The sequence below is a fragment of the Hippopotamus amphibius genome, chromosome 8 (genome assembly GCF_030028045.1).
Source record: "Hippopotamus amphibius kiboko isolate mHipAmp2 chromosome 8, mHipAmp2.hap2, whole genome shotgun sequence".
Lineage (NCBI taxonomy): Eukaryota > Metazoa > Chordata > Mammalia > Artiodactyla > Hippopotamidae > Hippopotamus > Hippopotamus amphibius.
In genome coordinates this window covers 32252405-32266550 of record NC_080193.1, presented here as the reverse complement: position 1 = coordinate 32266550, position 14146 = coordinate 32252405, and the positions used below count along the sequence as shown (strand labels likewise).

The 14146-nt window shown below is 43.6% G+C and overlaps 1 protein-coding gene across 1 annotated transcript in view; it reads right to left on the bottom strand.

Annotated features, from left to right (window-relative positions):
- The window catches only part of OCA2 (OCA2 melanosomal transmembrane protein), a 258996-nt gene that overhangs the window by 142312 nt on the left and 102538 nt on the right, over positions 1-14146 (bottom strand). The gene's annotated exons all lie outside the window — the stretch shown is intronic.

The following is a 14146-nucleotide window of genomic DNA, read 5'->3' as shown; positions in this document are numbered from 1 at the left end:
GGTTTCTCTGTTTCACAGTCTGATGCCCTAGAGACACACACAACCATCACTAGTCTGCTTCCTAAAGAAAGCTACTTCCATTTCCTGCATAATTAGATGACTCTGAAGTAGAAGCAGAAAGCCGGATAAAAGAAGCCTGCAGTAAATTATCTTTAATTATTTATTATATAATCCCTAGGCAACTGGAGAATAGTTCCACAACATAAATTAATTCTGCCTAATTACTGAGAGTATTATTAAACCAAAAGTACACAGCTAAATGCTTAATCAATTGAAACTTCAGTATTACCATTGAACCAAGAAAATACTTTTTCTATTTAATCATAATTCAAATGGGCATGGAATTTCTAAAACAAAATCTAAATAAAGGCAAAGATGCAGAGAAACCGAAACCCTCAAACATTGCTGGTGTGAATGTAAAATGGTGCAGCCATTGTGGGAAAGTTTGGCGGTTTCTTACAAAGTTAAATAATAAATTTACCACATAACCAGCAATTCCACTCCTAGGAATCTACCCAAGAGAAATGAAAGCATGTGTCCTGTTAAAATAGTTTAAAAAGGCCATTTTTTGTTGGAATACAGTTGATTTACAATATTGTGTTAGTTTCAGGTAGCAAAGTCAGTCAGTTATACATATACATATACCTACTCTTCTAGAAGTTCTTTTCCCATACAGGTCATTACAGAGTATTGAGGAGAGTCCCCTGTGCTATACAGTAGGTCCTTATCAGTTATCTATTTTATATATAGTTGTGTGTATATATCAAGCCCAATCTTCCAATTTATCCCTCCCCTCTTTCCCCCACAGTAACCATAATTTTGTTTTCTACATCTGCGACTCTATTTCTGTTTTGTAAATAAGTTCATTTTTACCATTTTTTTAGGTTTCACATATAAGCGATACCATATGATATTCATCTTTCTCTGTCTGACTTCACTCAGTATGACAATCTCAGAAGTGGCTTTAATGCTTTAGCAGCCTATGTAAGAAAACCAAAATCTAAGTCTGTAATGCCTCAAGGTTAAAAAATCAAAACCGAAGGACAACTGAATACAGACAGCTAACTAGCCTTTCCCGAATAAGGCAAACACTTAAGTGATAGCCAGTCAAATCATTTCCTTGCTTTGCTTCTGCCTTTTCTCTATACAAGCCTCTCCCTGCTCCCATTGGTGGAGCCTCCTAACCACTTCCAGTCTGGCATTGCCCAATCTGAATTGATACTTGCTCAATAAACTCTTAAAAATTTAATATGCCTCAGTTTATCTTTTAACAGTCTACAGAAAGCATGAATGTTCATAGCAACATTCTTCAAAATAGGCAAAAAATGGAAACAATCCAAATGTCATCCATGGTGAGTGGATAAAACAAAATGTAGTACATGCTACAACATGGAACTACTTGATACATGCTATGTAATGCAAGAATCCCAAATACATTAGGCTAAGGGAAAGAAGGCAGACACAAAGAACTGTATATTGGATCATTCCATTTATATGAACTGTCCAGAAAGGGCCATACAGAGGGATAGAAAGATCAGGATCACCTAAGACTGGAGGTGGCCATAGGGACAGACTGCAAACAGGCCCTAGGGCTATTTAAGGGGTGATGGAACACCTAAAAACTATGTTGTGGTGATGACTGCTGCTATGGTATGGATGTTTGCATCCTTTCAAAATACATATGTTGAAATCCTAATCCTTAAATTATTGGTATTAGGAGGTAGGTTCTTCGAGAGGTGGTTAGGTCATGAGGCTGCAGCCCTCATGAATAGGATTAACTTCCTTAAAAAGAAGACTCCAGAGAGCTCCATCACCCCTTCTACCATGTGAGGATACAACGAGAAGTCTGCAACCCTGAAGAGGGCCCTCACCCAACCTTCCTGACACCTTGATCTTGGACTTCCCACCTCCAGAACTATGAGAAATAAGTTTCTGTTGTTCATAAGGCACCCAGTCTGTGGTGTCTTGTTACAGTGGCTCAGAGAAACATGGCACTGAGATGTGGGGGTACTGCAGTCACACCTAGACATGTGGAAGCAACTTGGGAACTGGATAATGGGGAGAGGCCGAAAGACTTTGGAGGGGCATGCTAGAAAAAGCCTACATTGCCATGAAAAGATTGTCAAAAGCAATTCTGGTGAGGGCTTAGAAGAAGAGGAGAGCTGTAGAGAAAGTCTCAATCTTCTGAGAGAATTATGAAGTGGTCACAAACAGAGTGTTGGTGGAACCATCAATGGTAAAGGCCATTCTGATGAGGTCGCAAGTAGAAATGAGAAAGATATTATGGGACAATGGAGAGGAGGCAATCCTTGTTACAAAGTGGCAAAGAACTTGGTTGAGTTGTGTTCACATCCTAGTGTTTTGTGGAAGGCAGAACTTGCAAATAATGACATTGGCTGTTCGGTTGAGGAGATTTTTAAGCAATGCATTGGCTGGTTCCTCTTGAATGATTTTACTAAAATAAGAGATGAGAAAAATGACTTAAAGATGGAACCGATAATCAAAAAGGAAGCAGAACTTAAAAATTTGGCCTGTCCATGTGAAAGAAATGAGGAAGGTTTCTGAGGAGCTACAGGAAAGGACATGGTCATATCTGGTAAGACATTACTGTGGCTTTGTCGGCCCTGCAGAAGCAGGAGCTAGTCATCAAGACAACGGGGCAGCCAGTCAGCCATCTGAACAGAAGCAGATACCTACTGTCCAAGATAATCAAAGAATAACCCTGAAGGCATTTCAGAGATCACCTGTGCTGCCCCTCCCATCACAGGCCCAAAGTGAAAGGGCCTGCTTGACAGAAAGACTTCAAAGACGTCAAAGGAAGGATGCTTCACACTGCAAGCTCCAGTAGGCAGAATGCCCAGCACAGCACAGGGGACACAGCTACCTTTGCTTAGATTTTGAAGGATGTAGGCACCTTGAGTCTTAGGCTTGACCCAGGCATAGAGCAGCCAAGAGCATGGGGCCAAAGCAGAAAACCCCTGCCAGGGCTATGCCCAGTAGAGCCACTGGTATTTGATTCCAGCCCAGGAGAGTCACAAGCATCTGATCCCAACCTGTGAGAGCTGCAGTGTGGGCTGTGCCCGGCAAAGTCATGGGGTGAGCAGTGGGAACAGGACCCCTGCCCCAGTGAGCGTCAAGGTTGTTGACTTGCCAGGGACCTGCCATTTCCATCTTTCCTATTTTGCCACTTTGGAATGGGAACATGTCTCCTATGGGAATATCTGTCCTATAGGACAGATCCTATCTCTCCTGTCCAAGCACTGTCCTGTGGAAGCATATTTGATTTCACAGATTTGGCATGCTTGGTTCACAGCACGGAGAATTTGCTTCAAGATATACATTGAGTTTCGTCTACGTCTGATTTGGATGACATTTAGATGAGACTTTGGACTTAGTCTTTGGAGTTGCTGCTGGAAAAAGTTAAGACTTTGGGGGCTATTGGTGAGACAGGAAGACTAGAGTACAGCCATTTTGGAAAAGAACTGAGAGAACAGCTTTGAGCAAGTTAGGCCCAGGAAAACAAAGTGCCTAAAGGCTCAGGCTTCTGAGACAATAACCAGAGACCCACAGGAGTAACAGCCCTATTTCTGTTCCCCTGATGTACACAGTTTCCAAAGGACAAAGGTGAGACTATAAATCCACCACATGCAGAATCATTGAACTGCCAGGTCCCTGAAAGTTGAAGGCCTGACACACGTTTCTAAGTTGTTTTGCAGGAAGCAGACCTCCACCAGATGAAGAATGTTGACTGCAAGCACGAAGACCCAAGACTCGTTGGAACCAGAAGATTGCTGATGCTCAGAACTTCACCCTGAGGCCCAGACCCCAACACAAGCTGATGAGGCACCTTGCAGCCTCCTCCCTCACACTGCCTTTAAAACCCCTTCCTTGAAAGTTCTTGGGGAGTTGGCATTCTTCCATCTTCTCCCTTGTGCACAAGCTATAAATAAATAAAATTAAAAGCTTTTAATAAAAAGCTCTGCTTGCCTAAGAGTCTTGTAGGAGAGATACTCATTTCTATGGTACTGCTGTCCAAGAATCAGGAGATGGCCCAGGTACACTGATATGGAATAAATGTATTTTGCATTCAAGAAGGATGTGAATTTGGGGGAACTGAAGTTGGAATGCTATGGTCTGAATGTCTGTATGTCCCCAGAACTATGAGAAATAAATTTCTGGTGTTAACAAGCCTCCCAGTCTGCGTATTTTACTACAGCAGCCCAAAGAGTGAGACAGGTACTGAAGGTCCCTGGACACAGAAGGGAACTCCTCTGTCCCAGCACAGATGGACACCTAGGGCCCCCGGACAGAGCAAAAAGCCCCTCTCCCCATCAGTCAGGGACTCCCAGGGTAAGAACCACCCCGATCCCTCAGATGACCTCTAGAGGAGGCCAGCGACCTCAAAAGATAAGTGCGGCTGCTTCCTACTCACAGAACAGTCAAGGCACAGTATGCAGGCAGTGATAGACAACCAGGGTCAGGAAATTAAAGCCAGTGGTTCCCCTCACAGAACTCATGACCCACAGCAGGGAAGCTGTGGTTCTGCGCCTTAGAACAAGCCAGAGGGAGAATAGGGGGTAGATGCTTCTCCCACAGAGTCCTGCAGGGACTTCAGGGCTTGAAACAATGAGATGTCCCTACACACCTATGAGCATGGATAAAATTAAAAGCAGAAACCACACCAAATGCTAATGAGAATGCAGAAACTGAATCCTCACACATTTCTGGTCGAAAACACTAAACATGAAACTGCCATACCACCCAGCAATTCCATGCTGGGCATCTTACCCCAGAGAAAGGAAAATCTGTGTTCACACAAACTCTGCACATTAGTAGAATAGCAGCTTTATTTATAATTGCTCCAAACTGGAAATAATCCAGATATCCTTCGATGAGTGAGTGTTTAAACAAATTGGTACACTCATACCACAGAATCCCACTCAGTGATGAAACAGCACAAATTATTGATACACAAAACAACGTGGATGGATCTCCAGAGAATTATAGTGAGTAGGAAAAAGCAAATCTCAAAATGTCGCTGACTGTAGGTTTCCAGTTTTACAACATTCTTGAAATGATGAAATTATAGAAATGGAAGACAGACAAGTGATTGTCAGCAGGAAAGGAGTTATAAGGAAGAGAGAGATGTTGTGGTTAGGAAAGGGAAATGTAAGAGGACCTTGCAGGGATGGAAATGTTCTGTATCTTGACTGTGGCAACATCAGTGTCCTGGATGTGGTGCTCCACTAGAGTTTTGTGAAGGGGGTCAGAATGTGCCACCCCAAAATATGCCACTTTGGCATATTGATTATTTTGGATTAAAGTTACTTTGGAAACAAGCAATGTGAGAAGGACACTCTGACCTGCCTGTGTCCCCCTAAAAGCCAGAAATACATCTCGCATGTGAAAGGTAACCTGCCTGGACCAGGAGGTAAAGAGAAATCCAGAAACAGGGAATTTAGGGCCAAGAAGGTTATATAAATAAACCATGTTGATTCTTAACTAATTTACTACCCCATGCCCAAACCCCTTTGTTTCATGAATTCTTTACAGATTTATTTTTAGTTTGTCTGCAAGGTATAAATGATACCTGCTTTGGTCACTTCTTTGAGTCTCACATTTTTATGGGGCTCCTGTACATACAAAATTAAATTTGTTTTTCTCCTGTTAATCTGCCTTATATCAATTTAATTATTAGACCAACCAAAGAACCTAGAAAGGAAGAAGGGAAAAGTTTCCCACTCGGACATTTGCAAGATGTTACCGTTGGGAAAAACTGGATGAAAAGAGCAGGGGTCTCTGCATTTCTTCCAACTACATGTGAATATGCAATTATCTCAAAATAAAAACTTTAAAATTAAGAAAAAAGCATTGCTGCTCTCCTCCAAATCACTGCTAAACTTAAATCAAGGATAGAATTTAGGATCCTATTCAGCTTACCACTCACAGTAAAAAAAAAAAAATTGTTTAAAAAGAAGAATGCATGGGGTCGAAATGGATGACCCTCAATGATCCTTCTTATTTCAGAATTCCGTAGTAGTATCTTCCTCAATTTGGAAAGGTGAGATTACTTCCACTGGAGCTTTCAGAACAAGACGCTTACTTTAGCTGAAAAATGACGCAGCAACAACTATGCACCAGGCACTGCTCTTGGTATTCTGCACTCAGCAGTAAAGAGACAGGTGTGCCCTGACTGCTCCCCTAGGCAACGAACGAGTGTTTGGGAACCAGGGTGAGCCAGTTCCTGGGACAGGGAGGCCTGAGGCTTGGCAGAGGCAGCACACCAGACACCCAGTCTGAGTAGGGGTTGAGGGCCCAACGGGGCTGCACTGCCAGGGGCAGAAAGAAAGGTGAGGAGGGGCCAGAGCCCAGGGCCAGGCACTGGGGCTGTGCCCAGGAGGAGCCTGGGTGTAATTTATCACTTCTCATTTAAAACACAGCAGTCAAAACAAAACAAAAACAATGTATGTTTTTCCCTCTTTGTGTGTATGTGTGTGTGTGTGAGAGAGAGAGAGAGAAAGAGAGAGAGAGAGAGAAAGAAAGGGTGAGAACAGTGAGAAGGAGTGAAAGGTAAATGTTGAAGATCAACAAACCTCATAATCACAGCGGAATCACCTGAGGGAGGCATTCCATGCGGCCTATTTGCATCGGGGTTCATTTCTCCCGTTTTTGTTTAATCCAGGGAGGCCACCTGTCATATGCAAAGCTCTTTTCCTTCTTACTGCTGTTTCAAGGCAGGTTGCAGTTGTCTTATTTTCTCTATTTTTGAAAAGCATTTACATAGAAAATCTTTTCAAATTCGTCAAAAGGGGGGTTTAATGCACTTGACATTAAAATCAGTGAAAGCTCTGATAAGTGGAATATTTATAAATGGAATATTTCCCACCATATCAATAAACAAAGGATGTTACAGTCATCAAGGATTGCAGCCCTAGCTGAAAAGAATACCTGCCATCAGACTGCAGCCCCTCAAGATGAGCCCTGAGGAAACTCAGGATGTGAAAATACAGGAGACTGGCCCAGACAGTGGAGGTGCAGATCAAAGGGATGATTTCAGTGAGCCCAGAGCTTGCATCTCCCATACATAGTAAAGCACTAAATTCCTTAACTTGAGATATCTGTTTTTCTTTAATTAACAGCAATCTTTTGACGTTCCCACTACCTGTCCTTTGTTGCAAACTCCTATAAATCCTGACTTGCCCCCTCACCTCCTCTGAGCAGTTTCTCAGAGCTATCTGAGATGCTGTCTTCCAGGCTACAGTCCTCATTTTGCCCCAAATAAAACTTAACTCGCAACTCTCACATTGTGTATATATTTTTTTAAGTCAAAAGCTTCATGAAAGATAATAAGTTAAAGCATTGTATATAATTTCATGAAATCTGCACGTAAATGTATTCTGCTCAGAGATTTCAAATCACTGTAGAAACAGCTTTCATGAGTGACAACGTATCCCTATATTTTGTTTGTTATGTGTGATATACCACATAAAGCTAAAATTACACTCAAAATCCATGTTGAAATGCAATTCTTGTCAACAGCACTCACAGAGATGTGATTTGATATCTATGTAACTATTATTTTTATAAATAACACAGGCGAAGTTGTTTCAAAATTTTAATAAACGATTCTGGGCAATTCAGGTTCCAACTACCTTGACAGGGGTCCTCGTGCCCACTGCAGGGTCTCTATTAACATGTGGGGCCCCTTTCAATGTATTATGAGGCAGGCTGCAAAGGTGACGGCAAAGTTCCACTTTGATTGCATTCTTTGTGATCTAGTTAAGGACATAAAGTCAGTTATATTCAGTTGTGTCAGTTATTCTGTTATGTAATAAATATGTAACAAATGCTACATATTCTGCTATTACGACAATATAGCCTTACGCTACTGAAAGAGAGGAGAAAAGAAGGAGAAGAGGCAGGAGGAGAAAGAGGAGAAGGTCTAAGGAGGAGGAGTAGAAGGTAGAGAAGAAGAAGAGAGAGAGAAAGTGAACATTATCAAAGGAGTCACAGTAACCCAGGTTCAGTATTGTGATTAGGATCAGTGCCTTGGAACCTGAACTTCAGGAATCGATGAAGGAACATGCACCATGGGAGGGGCTGCAGGCCCCAGGCGTGGTGCTCTAGGAATCAACATCCGGCCCCACTGCCCTCTGAGGCCACATAAGCAGCCCCAGGAAATGATGAGTCTGAGCAGAGCTTCGGAGAGTTAGGAGAAACGGTCATGCCTAATGTGTTGTTTTCACTGTGTGCTAGAAAGAATGTCCATTTGATGACGTGTGGCCAGAAAGTGGTCATTTTGGAAGAATGTTCCAAGGAAGTTGTAGGAAATTTGGAACAGAATGGGTTCTAATCACTGTTTCAACTACATGAAAAATGTTTTTTTGGTAATATCGCAATTCCCTAAATGGAATTGTGGGGATGTGGATAGCTCTCGTGATTCTCCAAAGCTGGAAGAGTTACCAACTCACATTCTCTCTTTCACTGTTATAGCTAAGCTTTCACAGTTTCTTACCAGAAATGTTTGCAATATGCAATAGGAATTTATATGTTAGGAACTTAGCAGTGAAAATTCACGGATGCAGTTATCTTTATTCTTCCATTAGCAGAGAATCCAAGCTGTCTTCTCAGGCAACACAGGATCACTCAGCGACCAGGTTGAGCTGGGCATGGCCACATGCTCGGTAGCCCACAGCTGTGGGACTTTAAGTCCTAAAGCCGGAGTCAGTATGTGTTTTTTATGCTTGAGGACTGTCCCTATGTTTCAGCATCTGCCTCATTCCCATGGGCCCAAAGCTCCAAGCTCATTAGGTGCATTTACAACATTCTCGTTTATCACAGGTGCCCCTCGTACTGTTCCCTGCTGTGTGAGCTGAGGTGCCATTCTCCTCGCCTCTTGGATCAGCTCCTTTGTGGCCTGCTGCCCAGCCTGGAAGCCTCGCCACACACTTTTGGCTTTTGCATCTGCAGTGCCCACCTCTGGACCAGTTTCTGTATTAGTCAGCATTTTCTGTGTCCACAACCCACCCAGACATCCAGTGGCCTGTGCTCTCTGGCAATGCTGCACAAGGACCGTGGGCCCAACTCCACTGGGACCCGGCAGCTGGCCCGTCGTCGGCACAGCTGTTCTCACACAGAACCGGCTTCCCACCCTCTCCCTATCCAGGCTGCTTCACACATGCTGCCACTGAGGCAGGAAGAAGGGGCGTCACTCTGCTCACATCCCGACAGCCAGGGCACGGGCCACGACCAAATGTGACTTCAGAGGGGAGGGTGGGCAGTCCACCGTGCACCAAAGGACCAGAATGCATTCACATGGAGGGACAGAGGGGCAAGGGCCCACACCTGTAAAGGGGCCAGAACACCCTCTTCCTAGGTAGAAAGAGGACCCACCTGGCAGGCAGTGCAGCAAGCAGGGCACCATTACTACCCCATGGTCAGACAGCACCCAGTACAGGAAAATACAAGCTGGCCCAGGTCTCACACCAGGATACAGAGAGACAGGGTATCACCTCCAGGGACAGCCGGTCCTTGCCCTGCCCACACTGCCCCCATTCATCTTTCACAACAAACTGAAGAGTTCTCTAAGTTTTGCAGGTGAAGAAAATGAAATGTGGAGAAGTACTGAAATTTACTTAGCATCACAAAGCCCATATTCATCCTACCACACGATGGCAGTAAGAAACAACTGGAAAACAGGGCTGTCGCCTGCATGCAGGCTATAAAGGCTGAAATGCCTACGATATGCAGGACGGTACTGAATTCAAGGCCCAGAACTGTACCACTTGTACACTCTCCTGGGGATTTTAGAAACAAGATTTAGAGCTGAGAAATGTCTAGGAAACCCACCCTCACTGCGGCCCCCATAGTTATGGACCAGCTGGCTCCAGCCATTGCCCCAGTGTGCTGGCGGGGGTAGGGGCTCAAGAAGCCACAGGCACCACCCTCCATGAGCAGCCCCTCCCCAGACAGAGGCAGCCCTGCTGCCCACTGCTCCCCAGTCTAGGAGAGTTAATGTGCGATGACACAAAGCAAAGGCTCCCAGCTCATGTGGGGTCCCCAGAGCCCAGGGCACACATGCGGTGGCACACAGCTGCTAGGGGACAGTGTGCAAAAGCCACCACACCACACAGACGGAAACGGGAGCCGTGGGAGTCCCACATGTCTGCAGACACTTAGGTGCCTCATTCTTCTTCTGATGGGTCTCCCTGCACTTCATTTATCCTTCCATTTACCAAAGTAGCACTAGGAAGAACATTAGTCAACCATCACATGGTCTGAACATTTTTTTTTTTTTTTTTTTACGGTCTGAACATTTAAAAGCAAACTGGGAGGTAATGTCAACTCATGGCAGCCTGAGATGTCCCCCCTTTTTGTCCCTCTTTTTTGACAGCTAACTGGGCATCCATCCACAAAGAAAAGTACCTCTGTAGAAGCAGTGGGATCCAGAGGACCTAGGAGGAAGCTCTCCTGCCTGTGCATCCAGTAATAAGCAGACAGACCCCAGCTCAGGCTGTGAAACCAGCAGGAGCCAGCAGCGCTGCCCTAATCCATCTTGGCCATGATCAGCAAAAACCTGGAGAGTGCTGACGTGGGCAGATACCCATGAACAAGAGAGAATTTGTAGAAGACCAGCCTTCCTGAGAGGAGATTCCAGCATGTCATTGAAGGAAAACAATATGAGTCAGGACACATTTGAGAGGGTAACAGGAACTTGGTCAGCGCTGCCCCTCCCCCAAGGCCACACTGCTCTGGCTGAAGTAGCTGACAGGGGAAGGACAGCACGGAGTGAGTGCTTGGCTTTGTCAGCTGTGCAGGATGCAGCTGGAGAACCCACTTCTCCCCACCAGCACCAGAGTGCTCAGGCAGGGCTTCCATGCCTGTAGGGAGGGAGGAAAGAGTCAGATGAGACTATCAAAGGGCATTAAAAGAACACAGTTCCTGCTGACCACACCCAGTACTTCAGCAAGAAGTTTGACCACAATTCTCTGGGAGAAACTCACCCTCGGATTCCCACCAAGGCCCGCAGGCACCCCTAACACCACTTCCCTGCCTCTGCAGCAGCTCCTAGTATGTGCTCCCTGTGCAGTGGTGAGAGCACTTCTGGTCAATGGTGAATGGAGTGCTGCCAGAAAACAGACCAGGTCTGCAGGCCAGCGAGGACCGCAGCTGTAGTACCACCTGCTGCAAACAAAAGGGAGATTTCAGCAGCCAGCCTGGGGAGCTGTGAGAACCAGAGAACACATAAAGGCTTCCAAATTCTGCCACAAGAAGGAACAAGAAGAGTGCACAGGTGTGTCCACACCAGGTCAGAGAAAGTCTCAGGTATAACAGGACCAACAAATGGTATATCCCACCTGAATACAACCAGTAAAGATTTGAGGAGATGTCTGCTACTTCAAAGAGAAAGCAGCAATGCACAACTACAAGGAACATGAAAAATCATGGAAATATGCCATCACCAAAGATAACAACACTCCTCCAATAACTTAACTCAAAGGCACAGAACTTTGCTATCTAGCTGATAAAGAATTCAAAATAGCTGCACTGATCTAGAGAACAAACTAGTGGTTACCAGTGGGAAGCGGGTGGAGGGGCATTATAGGGGTGGGGGAGTGGGAGCTACAAACCGTTAAGTGTAAGATAGGCTAAAGGATGTACTGTACGACACGGGGAATATAGCCACTATTTTGTAATAACTGCAAATGGAGTGTAAACTTTAAAATTGTCTAAGAGGGCATATACCCAAAGAAAACCATAATCCCAAAAGAAACATGTACCCTAATGTTTATTGCAGCACTATTTACAATAGCCAGGACATGGAAGCAACCTAAATGCCCATCAACAAATGAATGGATAAAGAAGATGTGGCATATATATACAATGGAATATTACTCAGCTATAAAAAAGGAATGAGATTGGGCTATATGTAATGAGGTGGATAGACCTAGAGTCTGTCATACAGAGTGAAGTAAGTCAGAAAGAGAAAGACAAATATTGTATGCTAACACATATACGGAATCTAAAAATGGTACTGATGAACTCAGTGACAAGAACAAGGACACAGGTGCAGAGAATGGACTGGAGAACTCGAGGTTTGGGAGGGGGTGGGGGGTGAAGGGGAAGCTGAGACGAAGCGAGAGAGTAGCACAGACATATATATACTACCAACTGTAAAGTAGATTGCCAGTGGGAAGTTGTTGTATAACAAAGGGAGTTCAACTCGAGGATGGAAGACGCCTTAGAAGACTGGGACGGGGAGGGTAGGGGGGACTCGAGGGAGGGTGGGGGGGGAGTCAAGGGAGGGAGGGAATACGGGGATATGTGTATAAAAACAGATGATTGAACTTGGTGTACCCCCCCAAAAATAAAAAAATTAAATTAAATTAAATTTAAAAAATTGTCTAAGAAAATAAATAGCTGTATTGAGGACATTCAATGACCTACAAGGAAAGACAGAAAGACAATTCAGTGAAATCATGAAAACAACACATGAACAAAATGAGGAAACTAACAAGTGGAAAGAAATCATAAAAGAGAACCAAACAGAAATCCTGGAGATAAAGAACTCAGTGAATGAGACAGAAAATGCAATAGAGCATCAAGAGCAGAGTAGACTAAATGGAAGATAAAATAAGTGGCCTAGAGGACAGGAACTATGAAATAACTGAATCAAAGGAGACCAAAGAGGAAAGAATGAAAAAGAGCAAAGAAAGCCTTCGTGATCTGTGGGGCTCTGTCAGATGTTCATGTAGGATAACTGGGGTTCCAGAAGATTAGAGAGAGAAGGGGGAAGAAAGTTTATTTAAAGAAGTAATAGCTGAGAACATCCCAAACCTGGGGAAAAACTTGGATGTGCAAGTTCATGTAATCTCAGTGTTAAAAAGTTCCTCTCTGACACAGTATAATAAAACTGTCAAAAACAAAAAATGAAGAGAGAATCCTAATATCTCTCAATAAACCCTACAGGCCAGGAGAGAGTGAAATAACATATTCAAAGTGTTGAAAGATAAAAATTGCCAACGAAGAATATCCAGCAAAGTTATCCTATAGATACGAAGGAAAAATAAAGATCTTCTCAAACAAAAGCTGAGGGAGTTCACCACCACTATGCACACCCTGTAAGAAATATTGAAAGGAGTTCTTCAATAACAACAACAATACAAACAATCTGATTGTAAAATGGGCAGAAGACCTGAATATTTTTCCAAAGAAGACATACAAATGGCCAACAGGCACATGAAAAGATGCTCAACATTGCAAATTATCAGGAAAATGCAAATTAAACTGCAAAGACATAATACGCCACATCTATTAGAAAGGCCAGGATCAAAAAGATAAGAGATAATAAGTGACAGTTAGGATGTGGGCAAATCAGAGCACTTGTGCACTGTTGGTAGGAATGTAAGCTGGTGCAGCCACTATGGAGCTTCCTCAAAAAATTAAAAACAACAGAACTACCATATGATCCACCAATTCCACTTCTGGGTATATATCCAAAGGAGATGAAGACAGGATCTTGAAAAGATATCTGTGCTCCCATGTTTACTGAAGCATTATTCACAATAGCCAAAATATAGAGACAAGCCACACACACACACACACACACACACACACACACACACACACACAGAGGAATATTATTCAGCCATATCTGCTATTTATAACAACTGGGAAAGACCTGGACGGTATTTTGCCAAGTGAAATAAATCAGACAGAGAAAGACAAATACTGCATGATTTCACTTATATGTGGAATCTAAAAAAGACAAACTTGTACAGAGAGTGAAATGGTTACCAGGGGCTGAGGGGTGCGGAATTGAAGAGTTGTTGTTTATGGATACAAACTTCCAACTAGAAGATAAATAAGTCTTGAAGATCTAATGCGCAGCACAGTGATTCTAATCAACAACACTGTATTATCAACTTCAAAACTGCCGAGACTAGATCTTAATTGTTCTCACCACATAAAAGAATTGATAAATTTTTCGTGACATGATAGAGGTGTTAGCTAAAGTTACAGTGGTAATCATTTGCAATATATAAATGTATTAAATCAACACATTGTACACCCTAAACGTACACAATGTTACATGTCAATTATATCTCATTTTTAAAAAGGGTGTGCATCCCAGACCTCCAGTGCT